Here is a 13,265-nt window from a genome sequence, read left to right on the forward strand (position 1 = left end):
CCAGGATAGATTACTGTTACAACACCAGAACAAGTCCAGTAAAGGAGGAGCCATCCATAGCGTCAAGTAATAATGACAATTCTTCACACTTACATCATGTTTTACAGTTTCTAATTTTTTCATACTTTAGAATTTATTACCATTTAATCCTGTGATTAAATAAGGACAGATATTAGTTTTCCTCTTTCATGGATGAAAAAAATCACGGTTAAGAAAGATTAGAAAGGTCAAAGAAAAAAATGTGAATTTGGGAACATCTGATCATAGGATGTTTTTCCCTCACTGTCATAACTTGTTACAGCACACCTTCTGATCTCTATTGCCCGGGTTCAAAATTCCATTGAATGTTTGCTGACACTGTGACTGTTTTGGGTCTCGGGATGTTCATCTACAATACACAGATCCTGAGAAATTTACCTTAATGACTTGCAGTAAGGATTAAATGGCTGAAACTTGTAAAGCGCACATAAAGCTTTAGATCAAGTGGATGGCGTTCAGTGTATGTTAGCTATTATTATGACAAAGTCAGTAAGTTGACCAGCAGATGGAAAATGTATTCACAGCTTCATTTTCTCAGTTTACCTTCCTTTTTGGGACTCTGGAGTTGCTGAGGAGGCAAAGGAAATGTATCAGGGAAATCCTTAATGAGCAGTGGCCAAGTCACTACTTAAGGAAGCAAGATGACAAAAGGCCTAAAGCCCCACTCCTTGCCACAATCGATGGGAGTACTTAATGTCTGTCCCAGGCAGCCTCCTGAAAGAACAGAACATGATCATGATCACATTGCCAGGATGGTGCCACTTGCAAGGATTACGTCATAATAATAAAGGCTTTTGTTGTAGAACGTCAAAACGTGAATTTAATGCCAGTCTAAGAAATTGTACAAGTGTAAGCATGTAAGTTAATTACTTTTAATGTTGAAGACAAAATTAACTCATGTGGTTAACATCTGGTGGACCTATTTGCCTTTTCAAATTAGGATAATTAGAACTGACAAAGTATCTTCATTCCAGTATCTCTTTTTCTTTGCCCCTTTGATTATCAACAAGTTTGTTTTTGTTGGGGCAGGGTTATTTCCTTCATTTTAACCATCACTCAACAAACCTGAAGAACAACTGCTGATCAAGCCCCATACTTTAAGTAACAAAGTATTTTTAAAACTAAGAGGAGAACTGAGAAGCACAATACACTTTTAAACTGTGATGGCTGTAATCATTACAACACTGTTCAAAATATAAACTTACATTATGTGACAAAAGTCTTAATATGAAAGAAGCATATGGAATTAAAATAGTACTCATCATCATCATCTTCATTACAGAGTATTCATAAAACTTGATGAAAGAAATTTCTAAAAGACATTCTAAAAGACATTCACTCTAGTATCCCCAGTTTTTAGAACAAGGCCTGACGTATCACAAGCATTCAATAAATGTTTGTGGCATGAAAAGAAGAATGAATGAATAAATTAACCAACTATATGCAATTTTATGCTATCTATTTATTAGAAAATAATTATTTTACTTTTATTTTGGAAATCTTTTTTATAGCCATTACAATTTATGAAACTAAATGTTAAACTTATTCAAACATGTATTTATCTCCCTTGCATCATACCCCTTTCATACTGTGCATCCTAAAAGTGTTTCGACAGGAAAATGCTTGCGTATATAAAACTCTATGATCTCATGTTTTATCCTAATTATAAGAATAACTCATTCTATGCTTTTATAATGATTTTTTGATCATTCCCTTATAACTGGTATAACACAAAGGGCACTAGGATTCAGAATTAGAAAACTTACTTAATCTCTCTGTGCCAAAATCCCTTCATCTGTATAATGTAAAAAATAATATACTGTTTTTTCCTTAGCTTAGGGGCTTCTTCTGAAGACAAATTACTTCTTAATAAAATGTTAAATTTTAGAAAATGATCAAATGAGAATGCTCCCTAATATGTTTCAGGATTTTATTCTACTTATTTAGAAAAAAAGTCAAAATACTTAAAATATTATATTTAAAAACCTGTTTTAAGACAAAATGTTTAAGCTGCTACATTTTCTTTAACATATTGTACTTGAATACAATAAAAGTAAAATGACAGGATCTACCTTAGTCTTATTTTCAATAAATATAAACAAAATCTATAAATATAAACAAAACTTGCTAGGTCAATAAGGCAATTTACTTTTTCTTTAACACACAGTGTAAATTAATCAAATCAGGTAATATATATTCCATAACACATTGTATTTTTTCCTTCTTTGTCCAGATTTGAGGTGATATTTTCATTGGAATAATAGTGAGCATGTGTGAAATTAGTACATGGTGATTTTGATGTATTTTTAAATACTAACATGAACCATGTGGCAATTAATAAAGAAGAGAGATTCCATCAAGCTGTATTAAAAGGGATTTATCAGATGATGGTCATAAAATTTCACAAACTTATTATCAGTCCCACTTTGTGGAATTAAGCTTGAATACAAACAATAAGTCAGACCATGGCATGGTATCTCCTAACTCCTTTTATTTATTTGTCCCTTGTATTTTTCTTAGGCATCCTAAGTTGATAATTTAATAAGCAATGTTTTAATCTGCAAAGTAGATTGATTCCCAAAGGTACAGCACATTTAATACACTAAAAAATCATTAAAACAAATACAACAATTAAAAGTCTCTAAATTGGGACAACTATGTCCATAATACCCTAAGCATTTCACAGAGTCTACTTGAAGGAGTCTAGGATCTGCACATTATGAATGCACAAAAAAATTATAAATGGTAGCATTTCAGTGATAATTTTATTGAGATTATTTAAAGTTAGAATTTACTCTGCCATAGGCGACCTAACAACTGCAGAGTATAGCAAACATCCTATTTCCTAAGCATTAATGAAGCAATTAGCATAGAGATGAATGCAAATTAAAAGTAGTTATGGGAAATTTAAAAGAAGGAAAATTCAAGCCTTTGAATACATGACTTTTCCCTATGTATTCAGTACCTTTAAGAATACCTGGCTTGCCCATCAAAAATGAGTGTGTCAAATGGTTGTATATTAGATGCTTTCCTGTCTTAGGCATGTACCAGATGGTAGAATTCACAACAGGCCTTTGCCTCCAGAATGCAGGCAATTCTAAAACAGAGCCTTCAGTGTTTGCAAAATATCTTTTATTCAAGCACCCTAAAGGATGTTACAGGAAAAATAAAAGGTGGGGACAATTTATTCCTCCTTAGTGTTTTTCAGTCCCAAGGAGTAAGTCAGGAATCACATTAAATATGACATTAGAAATTGGAGAGCACACTGAAAGATAGTTTCAGGTCATAAAGACGTAATTACTGCACTTGACTTCCCTTGGTGCCTTACCTATTATCAAAGAGCAGCTTCGCTGAAAAATTTGGTCCTTTCTCACTAGCCCATAATCTAACTGGGAACAAGCTACATTTAAACCTCTTTAAGAGCACACTGTAATTAAGGCCTACTGTTCAAACGTATAATGATTTAAAGTGAGTAAATTAAGCAGGTTGATTCCATTATAAAATTATTGACTGCTTATTCAATGCCTCTTTTTTCTCAAACAAACAAAACAAAACAAAACAAAAAAACAAAAACAAAAGATGAAAAAGAACAAATAAGCAATATAAGCTACTTAGAAACCCAGTTCTGCCACCTATTGTGAGACCATAGGAAACTCTCTAAAATCTTGTGCTTAAATTTCCCCATTTATAAAGGTCGAATTATCTCCCTGCTACATAGGCTTGTGGTGAGCTTTAAATTATTTAAAACAAGTAAAGAACTTACAAAAGTGTCTCATGCCAGTAAGAATTTAAAATGTATTAGCTAACATTGTGACAAATGAAATAATCCGAAAGTGTATAGAGAAAAATAGTCTCTTTCCTGTCACATTGAAAACCTCACCTCTGAGGAAATAAGTATGATGTATTATTTCACACCACTATTTATATGCATACAAACATATGCAAATATCCAAACACATAATTTCCCTTCTCTAACCAAAAATTTGTCATTATGTATACATTACACTCTAACTTGCCTTTTCACTTATTAATATTTTATTAACAGAACAGATAGTTTAAAAATAGAACAAACAAAAAAATTAAAAGGACAAAGGCAAATCTTTAAAAGCAAAGGGTGAGATTAATAGAGGTAAATGCATTTTATGAGACCATAAAGTCTGGACTGACTGTATTGGGAAATAGGCAGGAAAAACAGATGATCTTAAGAGAATTTGTTAACTTTTAAGGAAAACAAGCAAACAAACAATGGGATCCAAAGAATGTGACATCAAATCTGGTAAGAATTTTGAAGATAATTCAATGCGAAACTGTCTGTGAAATGGGGGAAAACAATCTGAAGAGGTTAACTTTTTTGTGCACCGTTTGAGTTATTGGAATTAGTGCAATTCTAGATTTTAAAGCACCCAATTTGAATAACATAAAGAAACACTTGACTTGTGCATCTGGTAATGGCGGGACAATTAGAAAATCTGGGAAACAATAAAAGTCGTCTACTTGAAAGTATTACAGAGTTAATAAAAAAAAAAAAAAATAAAGTATTATCAGGCCAGGATCAGAGGGAGGACAAAGGTCAAGATTGGTGAGCCAAGTCACCCTCTGGTGCTTTGGTGGTTCTGCTGGGCCAGGAGACAGGACTCCAAAGGGGAGATTGGGTCTTTCTAAAGCTCCCTGCTGAAAATCCTTGCTTTGACAGGACTGAAAAGAGTTGGAATGGAATTTCCTTAGAATCATTTCAATCCCTAAGATTTGAATAATATTTGAGATTGCTTATAACTCTAGACACTTGGCAGACGAAAATCTAAGTCCTATCTGGAGAAAGAGAACTTCATAGAGACTCCATATTTTTTACAATCAATTTCGCAAATACAACACTGGTGACAAAACCACCACCACCACAACAACAAAAATAAAAATAAAATAAAATAAAATAAAAGCAGGCACATGAGATAACAAACAAAACAGACCTTAGGCAATCCAGCTGATGAAGTCATCAGACCGAAGCTTTAAAATAGCTATAATTACTGTGTCCATATAATTAAAGGACAATATTGGTAATTTCAGCAGAGAGTTGGAAAATATATAGCTAAAAACTTGAATACGGGGGAAACACTTATGAGTAAGGAACTTTGAAGAACCATAGAAGCAACAAAACCAAGGTTTTCAAAACTCTGGAAATGAACCAATGTCACAGAACAATTCAAAGAGAATTTATTCAAGAAAAGCAACTGAATCTCGATAAGCTTTATGACATTTTCATTTCTCCAACCTTTTCTCCCCCACTCGGTGGCAACCTTGAAAACCATCAGTCTTGCACCTACAGTAACTGTGAAAACCAGCAGCCTAGACACCACTGGGAAAGCAGAATGGGTTAGAGCTCCCTAAAAACCCTATTCCCTGGTAAGTGTCACTAGTTGACCTCTTTAGAAACTTCTCGAAAGCCCTATTCCCAGGACTTGTTTTTATCTCACCTGATGTAGACTTCACTCTGTCTGAACGGCCTTATCTGTACAACGTTTGTTTAAAACAATTGGGGCGTTGTGGGAGGGACTTGGCCGGAACTAAAGGGCTCCAGTTCCCCGTCGTGCCTTGCGATGGCGCCGTTTGAGTGACGCGCCAGGTTGTCCCTCCTCTGCTCAGCTTCCGCTCTGTGGCAGGCTGAAGAGGGTCCGCTGAACAAGCTGTAGCCTTTTTACTTCAGCCACACGTGCTGGTGAGTGGAAACAGGGGGATCCTATCCATTCTCAAGACATATTTGACCCACGGGTTTATTTTCTACTTTTCACAACCTCTGAACAGATGGAATGGCCGGGATTTTGAGGTTGGTAATTCAGAGGCCCCCAGGCAATCTACAGTTTCTCAATTGTATGGATTGGATTCCTCACAAATTTTCCAGGTTAAGAATTCCAGATAAAGTGTTTCCATCTTCACCTGCAGATCATGAAAAATATGGTGGGGATCCACAATACCTCATAAACTGCATATTGTTACAAGAATAAAAAGTACAATAGGACGTCCATATTGGAAATAAGATATAATAAAAATGCTTGGATTAGAAAATGCACACACTCCTCAAATTCACAAGAATATTCCTTCAGCGAATGCCAAACAGAAAGTGGTTAAACATTTGATGAGAATCCAGCCACTGAAATTCCTACAAGGACTTCCAGCTGAGCAGGACAGTCTAACATGTGCCTCAAGAGTGCTTGAGTTAGTAGTGCATGGCCCCTAAAACTTGTGGAGCAGGAAGCAATAAGTCCTAATGCCAGAGCAATTTAAGGTTAAAAAAAAAAAAATGCAGTTGTTTTTCTTTAAAGATAATGGGAAAGTATTTTCATTAAAACATATTTTAAATATCAGTCATTTTCACTCACTAAAAATGGTATCATTCTTCCTTGCTTATCGACTTGGAGGTTTTAGTGCAATTATTTGGTTTAATTCTCTTCCCTTTCCCCCTAGTAGTTTCACTCCAAACTGGGGTAAGAATGGCAATCTTTTGAATATCTATGTTCAGGTCCAGTGTCACTGTAGGCACTCATCATTAACTATTTTGTAAAAAAAAATTGTTTTCTCATTTAATTGAATTCAACAAATTCTATGAGTGGCTCTTTGAATAAGCACTGTGATGTGTGTGAGAGAAATCCAAAGCTGACTAAAATATTGTCCCTGCCTTTCAAGAATTTACATTCTGTTTTGCTAGGGAAGAGAGATTCAGCCAAAGTCATAAAACGCTGAGTACAACCAGATTGGCTGCTTTGCACTTAATGTCTCTACATACATGTGTGGACATGGCTTCGTGTTTTCCTTAAAGGCAATGCCAAAAATAGCAGTTAGCTCCTAATTATTAATCTAATCTTGCCTAAACTTTATTACTGTACTCTGCCTAGACAAAATGTATTCAGCTCTTTGTATATTTTCCCCTCATAGAACAAAAGTGTGAAATGAAAGCATTTAATCAAAATGTTTTTATTCAAAAACAGAGTATCATTCTGTTTCTAGCTTCAAAATTGATATTCTTTGAGTCCCTAAGGAACCTCCAAGATTACTGTTTAAAAGAAGAAGAAAGGAGAGAGAAATCTTTTAGGGAGAATTATTTATTTCCTTTTTTTCTACTTCAGAGCTAGAGGGATGAGGAGGAAGAAGAATTTTACAAGGAGAGGTTCAATATTGGAATATCCTTGGGGCTGCTAATTGTAAATGATGATGGTGAAGACCTCCAAATCTTAGTTATCCTGTATTTTCCTGAAGTCTAAATAATTTGTCTCTTGTTGCTTGAGCACAACCATTGGTATCATTGTTTGTTGTGCCATTATCCATCCTATTATAGGTCTTGATGTTTTGGGATGATGCTTAAAAGCAGAAATGCCCCCAGAAATGAAAGTAAGCAACATTTATTAAGAAGCTTAAAGAAATTACAGTTCAAATTCACCAAATATTAACTATCCAGTATGCATAAGGCCTGGAGAGGATATAAAGCAGAAGGTCACCTTCAAAGAGGTCAGTCTAGTCAGAGGGACTTGAATACAAGTATGAGGTGGTCATGTTTGCAGTTGGCTTGAAGATGTCTGTGTAAATAAAAGCCAATCCTGCTAATTTAGTGCCATCTGTTTTACTGTGCTAATATTAATTTTATGCTGTGTAAAATGGGAGAAAGTACTTGGTTAATTTTTAGGCAAAGATTCTAACAAAGTGTGGGTAAGAAATTTTAACCTTGAAAGCCCACTGCTAGAAGAAAAAAAGAATCTTAATGTTAAGTTCAGTATTTAGAAATGACCAGTGGCATACATTTCCTCTACTGAACACATTTTCAAATAAATATAGCAGTTAATTTTATTCTTGAATATAAGACAACAACAACAACAACGAAAACAAATGGTGGCGGTTGTTTAACATCACAGCTAAATGGGGAGTGATACCAACTGGGGCTAACAAGAGGCTGATCAAAAGATTTAAAAAGAAAAATTGGGGTATGAGGTGTCCATAACAGACTTTGAAAAACTCTGACATATTCCTGGGAATCTTAAAGGACATTCATATATGGGAGCAGTAACATGAATAGAAAAGAGCTAAGAATGCCCTTATTGTTCACCTCTGGTTGACCTTGAGGCTCTGTGCAGGCAGGAAGTGAATGTTGCAACAGAGTCATAAATGCCCAGACAGAGTTGAAGGAGTATCTCAACACAAAAACAGAGTTTCTTACAATGTCAGGGAGATTTATGGGCTCAAGGTATTTAAGGAACTCTCCTTCCATGCTTGACCACTAAGCTAATTGAGCAGAGACTTCAGTGCCCACGAATGGCAAAACATACAGACTTTTTGGACCTATTCAAGGAACATCGCTAAATAAATGAAAATCAGCAGCAACAATAACAATTGGCAACAACAAAAATATACTGGGGATGGCAAAAATCTGGTTTCCAGAGTTGCCACATTGTTATTTAAAAGATCCAGTTTACAACTAAAAATTATGAGACATGCAAACAAACAGCGATGTTGGGGACATATGTAGGGAAAAAAAATGCAGTCAAGAGAAACTGTCCCTATGGAAGCCCAGATATTGGGCTTACTAGATAGCTATTATCAGTATTTTAAAAGAACTAACAGAACCATGTCTAAAAAGTTAAAGTATGAGAACAATGTGTCACCAAATAGAGACTATCAATAACAAGATAGAAATTGTTTTAAAAGAATCAAATAAAAATTATGAAACTAAAAGTACAATAAATGAAATTAAAAAAGGTCACTAGAGTGTATCAATAGCAGGTTTGAACTGGCAGAAGACTCAGTGGACTTGAATATATGTAAATTTAAGTTATCCAGTCAGAAAACAGAAAGGAAAAAGAAATGAATATGAAAGGAGGCTCAGGTTTTCAAGATGCCAACAATCATACCAACATATGTAGAAAGAAAGGGGGGAGAAAAAGGGCCAGAAAGTATATTTGAAAAAATAATTTTCAAAAATTTCCAAAATTTGATCAAAACATTAATCTACACATACAAGATTAATAACTCCAAGTAGGATAAACTCAGAAATCCACATCTTGAAACATATTCAAACCATTGAAAGACAAAGATGAGAGAGTCTTGAAGGCAGCAAGAGATGTGACATATCATGCACAAGGGACCCTCCAAAAGTTCAGCAGCTTACTTCTCATTGGAAACCATGTGGGCCACAAGGCATAGGGTGACATACTCACAGTGCTCAAACAAAAAGACTGTCAACCAAGAAGGCAAACTATTACCCGCCCAATAAAAAATAGTAAAGTGATTCCTTCAGCCTGAGATGAAATGACAGAGAGTAACTCAAGCCCACACAAAGAAATAAAGAGCATTAGAAAGGTAACTACATATGCAAATATAAAACACAAAATAAATGTATCTTTGGTTGTAATTATTTTCTTCTACCTGATTTAAAAGACAACTCAATAAGGTAATATAAAACTGTGTTGATACGCTTATAATGTAAAAATATGTAATTTGCGCAATAATAGCACAAAGGAGGAGGGAGGGATTGGTGTTTAATTGAGAAGAGTTTTTATATACTGTTGGAATTATTTTGATATTAATCTGAACTATATCATTATAAATAAAGATGTTAGTTGTAATCCCTGGAGCAGCCAAGAAATAAGAAAATAACTCAAAAATATAGTAAAAGAAATAGGAAGGGAATTAAAATGTCATACCAGGCAATATCTATTTAACACAAAATGAAGCAGCAATGGAGGAATAGAGCAACAAAAAAGACATACAACATATAGAAAAAGAACACCACAGTGGCACACATAAACCCTACTCTATCAATAATTACATTGTATGTATATGGCCTAGACATTCCAGTCAAAGTCAGAGATTTTTAGGATAGATAATAAAACAAAGCAAACAAAAATCATGATCCAGTTTCCAGTTATCTGCCATCTACAGAGACATACTTTAGATTCTAAGATACAAATAGGTTGCAAGTGAAAAGATGCACAAAAATATGCCATGCAAATAGGAACCAGAGGAGAGCTGGAGTAGCTACACTAATATCAGACAAAATAGGCATCAGGACAAAAAAATTTACCAGAAGCAAGGAGAAGTATTTTACAATCATAAAAAGGTTAATCCACCATGAAGACATGATAATTATAAACAAATATGCACTTAACAACAGAGTACCAAAATATATAAAACAAAAACTGACAGAATTGAAGGGAGAAATAGACAATTTGACAATAATAGTTGGAGACTTCAGTGCCCCACTTTCAACATAGAATAGAAAAACTAGGCAGAAAATCAACTAGAAAGAATATTTGAACAGGACTATAAACTAACTAGTGTTAATAGACATCTAAAGAACATTCCACTCAATGACAGCAGAATGCAGATTCTTCTCAAGTGCCCATGTAACATTCTCTGGGATAGACCATATGTTAAACAACAAAAATTTAAAACAATTTAATTCATACAAATTTTGTTCTCCATAATAGAATGAAATTAGCAATGAATACCAGAAAGAAATTTGGTAAATTCACAAAATTGTGGAAACTAACATACTCCTAAATAACCAAGGGGTCAGAGAAGAAATCATAAGAGAAATTAGAAAACCTTTGGAGATGAATGAAAATGAAAACACAAAATACCAAAATTTATGAGATGCATCTTGTTTCAGTTTGCTAAAGCTGCCAGAATGCAATATACCAGAAATGGGTTGACTTTTTCAATGGGGATTTATTAGGTTACAAATTTGCAGTTCTAAAGCCATGAAAATGTCCCAATTAAGGCATCAAGAAGAAGATGCCTTCTGTGAGGAAAGGCTGCTGGCATCCAGCATTCCTCTGTCACAAGGACAGGCACATGGCAATGTATATTGACCCTTCTCTCACAGCTCTGGTTTCAAATGGTTCTCTCAGTTCCTGTGGGTTATTCTTGCTTCTCCTGGAGCATTTTCTTTCTCTGGATTTCATCTCTTAGCTTCTCTTAGCTCCCTGAGTTTCACTGTCTTTTATCCTCCCATAAAGGACTCCAGCAAAGGGATTAAGACCCACCTTATACTCCAAATACAATCAACGCTCTACTAAGATTCTACATCTTATATCAACATCTATCTACCATGCACTCTTTTATCCTGGATATCAGGAATATTTCCAGTTATTGGTATTAGATATTTCCAGATATAGAAAACTTCCATCCCTTTAGTAAGTCATAGTTACTTATAAAGAATACCCAGAAGCCTCCATAATTAAACAATTTTTAAACAAATCTTCCAAGAAAGAGAATCAATTCTCATATCATGTATACTCTACCAACTAAAATTACCACAAGGGAAATAAAACAACTAGATAAGATGGTCATAAATGACACTTTTGCTCTAAGAGTCCAATGAACTGGTCTCAATACATTACTGGAGTTATCAAGGACAATTATGTAGCCCTCAATTTCTTCTTAGCTAGCCAAGGGGGAGTTTATGTCATAGCAAATGCATCGTGTCATACTTGTATAAATATGAATGGGAAAATAGAACAGTCTATGGCTGGCTAAATAAAAGCCACTTGACTTTCAAAAACACACAAAATTGTATTCTGGGACATATTATCAATACTGAGATTTCATAATCAAGGCCCCTGGCTTTGAGACTGTTCTGGTTTGCTAATGCAGCCATTATGCAAAATACCAGAAATGGATTGGCTTTTGTAAAGGGGGTTTATTTGGTAACAAATTTAAAGTCTGAAGGCCATGAAACTGTTCAAACCAAGGCATAAACATGAGTATACCTTCACTGGAGAAAGGTCGTTGGTGTCTGGAAAACCTCTGTTAATTCAGAAGGCACATGGCTGGTGTCTGCTTCCTCCCAGGTTGTGTTTCAAAATGGCATTCTCCAAAATGTCTCTGTGTCAACTTCTTGGGGCACAGTCTGGGCAAGTATCTCCAAAATGTCAGCAAGAGTTGCTTTCAACAGCCATCTCCAAAATGTTGCTCTCAGCTGCAGCACTGAGCTCCTTCTGTCTGAGCTCTTATAGAGCTCCAGTAAACTAAGCAAGACCCACACTGAATGGGTGGGTCCACACCTCCATGGAAATAATCTAATCAAAGCTATTACCCACAGTTAAGTGGGTCACATCTCCATGGAAATAACCTAATCCAAAGATTCCAACCTAATCAATGCTAATATGTCTGCTCCCACAAGACTGCATTAAAACATGGCATTTGGGGGGACATAATGCATCCAAACTGGCACAGAGACCTATTACAAGAACTAAAAATAAGTTTGTTTCTGATAATTGCTTATATTATAATTACCAGTATGTACTGTGCCAAGTCTTAAATTTTACTTTGCAGCCATTGTCATGTAAGATGGTTCAACAACTCATATTTGAAAAAAGAGAATGACCCTGGAACAACTAAAGATTATGTCCAATAGGCATACTTCTGACATTTTAACAGCACCCAATCTAGAGCAAACTCCCTACTTCCTTAGACTCTCTTCCCAGATTACCCAACCAAGGCCTAAATCCTATAATAGGCTATAACATCATCTCACTGCAACACCTCAGAGTTCCCCATGGTGCTTTTTCTCCCTTGCTGCAATGAGTAATAGGCTATATTTTGACCTGGCTTCCAATCCTAGGTCTGATACTTATTGGCCACATATCTCTGACCAACTCACTACTATACACAAAGCCTCAGTTTCCCCTTGTGGAAAATGGGGACATCCTATTTCAGAGGGGGCCAGTGTGAAGAATAATTGAGGTGATACAAAATAAATAAATGGTAGTGTTCTGTAAAATAATAATAATAACAGCACCAACAATAGTCCCCCAAAAGGAACTGAGTGGATGGATTTAATAGTAATTAGACATAGCTGAAGAGGGAATAATTTAACTAGAAGATATATCAGATAAAAGTACCTGAACTGAAACACAGAGAGACAAAAAGATGAAAAAATTAAAAGACAGGGTTAAAAACATAGTGGATATGGTGAAAAGGTCTAAAAACTGTGTAAATAGAGTCCCAGAAGGAGAGTAGAATGAGAGAAGGGATGAAGCAAAATTTTATGGCTTAGAACTTTTCAAAAGTGAGTGTACACATCAAGACATAGATTCAAAGCAGCCCTATAAACCCAAGAAAAATAAGTAAAAAAAAAAAAATGATATCTGCATACATGATAATAAAATTACTGAATACTAAAGAAGGAGAAAGATCTTAAAAGCAACCAGAAAAAAAGATGGATTGCATAAAAGGAGCAGTAA

At 35.1% G+C, this 13,265-nt stretch overlaps 1 pseudogene; it reads left to right on the top strand.

Moving 5' to 3' along the window:
- The first annotated feature begins 5,840 nt into the window (after positions 1–5,840).
- On the top strand, positions 5,841–6,315 carry LOC119535418 (annotated as a pseudogene).
- Positions 6,316–13,265: the final 6,950 nt, after the last annotated feature.

This window comes from Choloepus didactylus, chromosome 5, assembly GCF_015220235.1.
Source record: "Choloepus didactylus isolate mChoDid1 chromosome 5, mChoDid1.pri, whole genome shotgun sequence".
Taxonomy (NCBI): domain Eukaryota; kingdom Metazoa; phylum Chordata; class Mammalia; order Pilosa; family Megalonychidae; genus Choloepus; species Choloepus didactylus.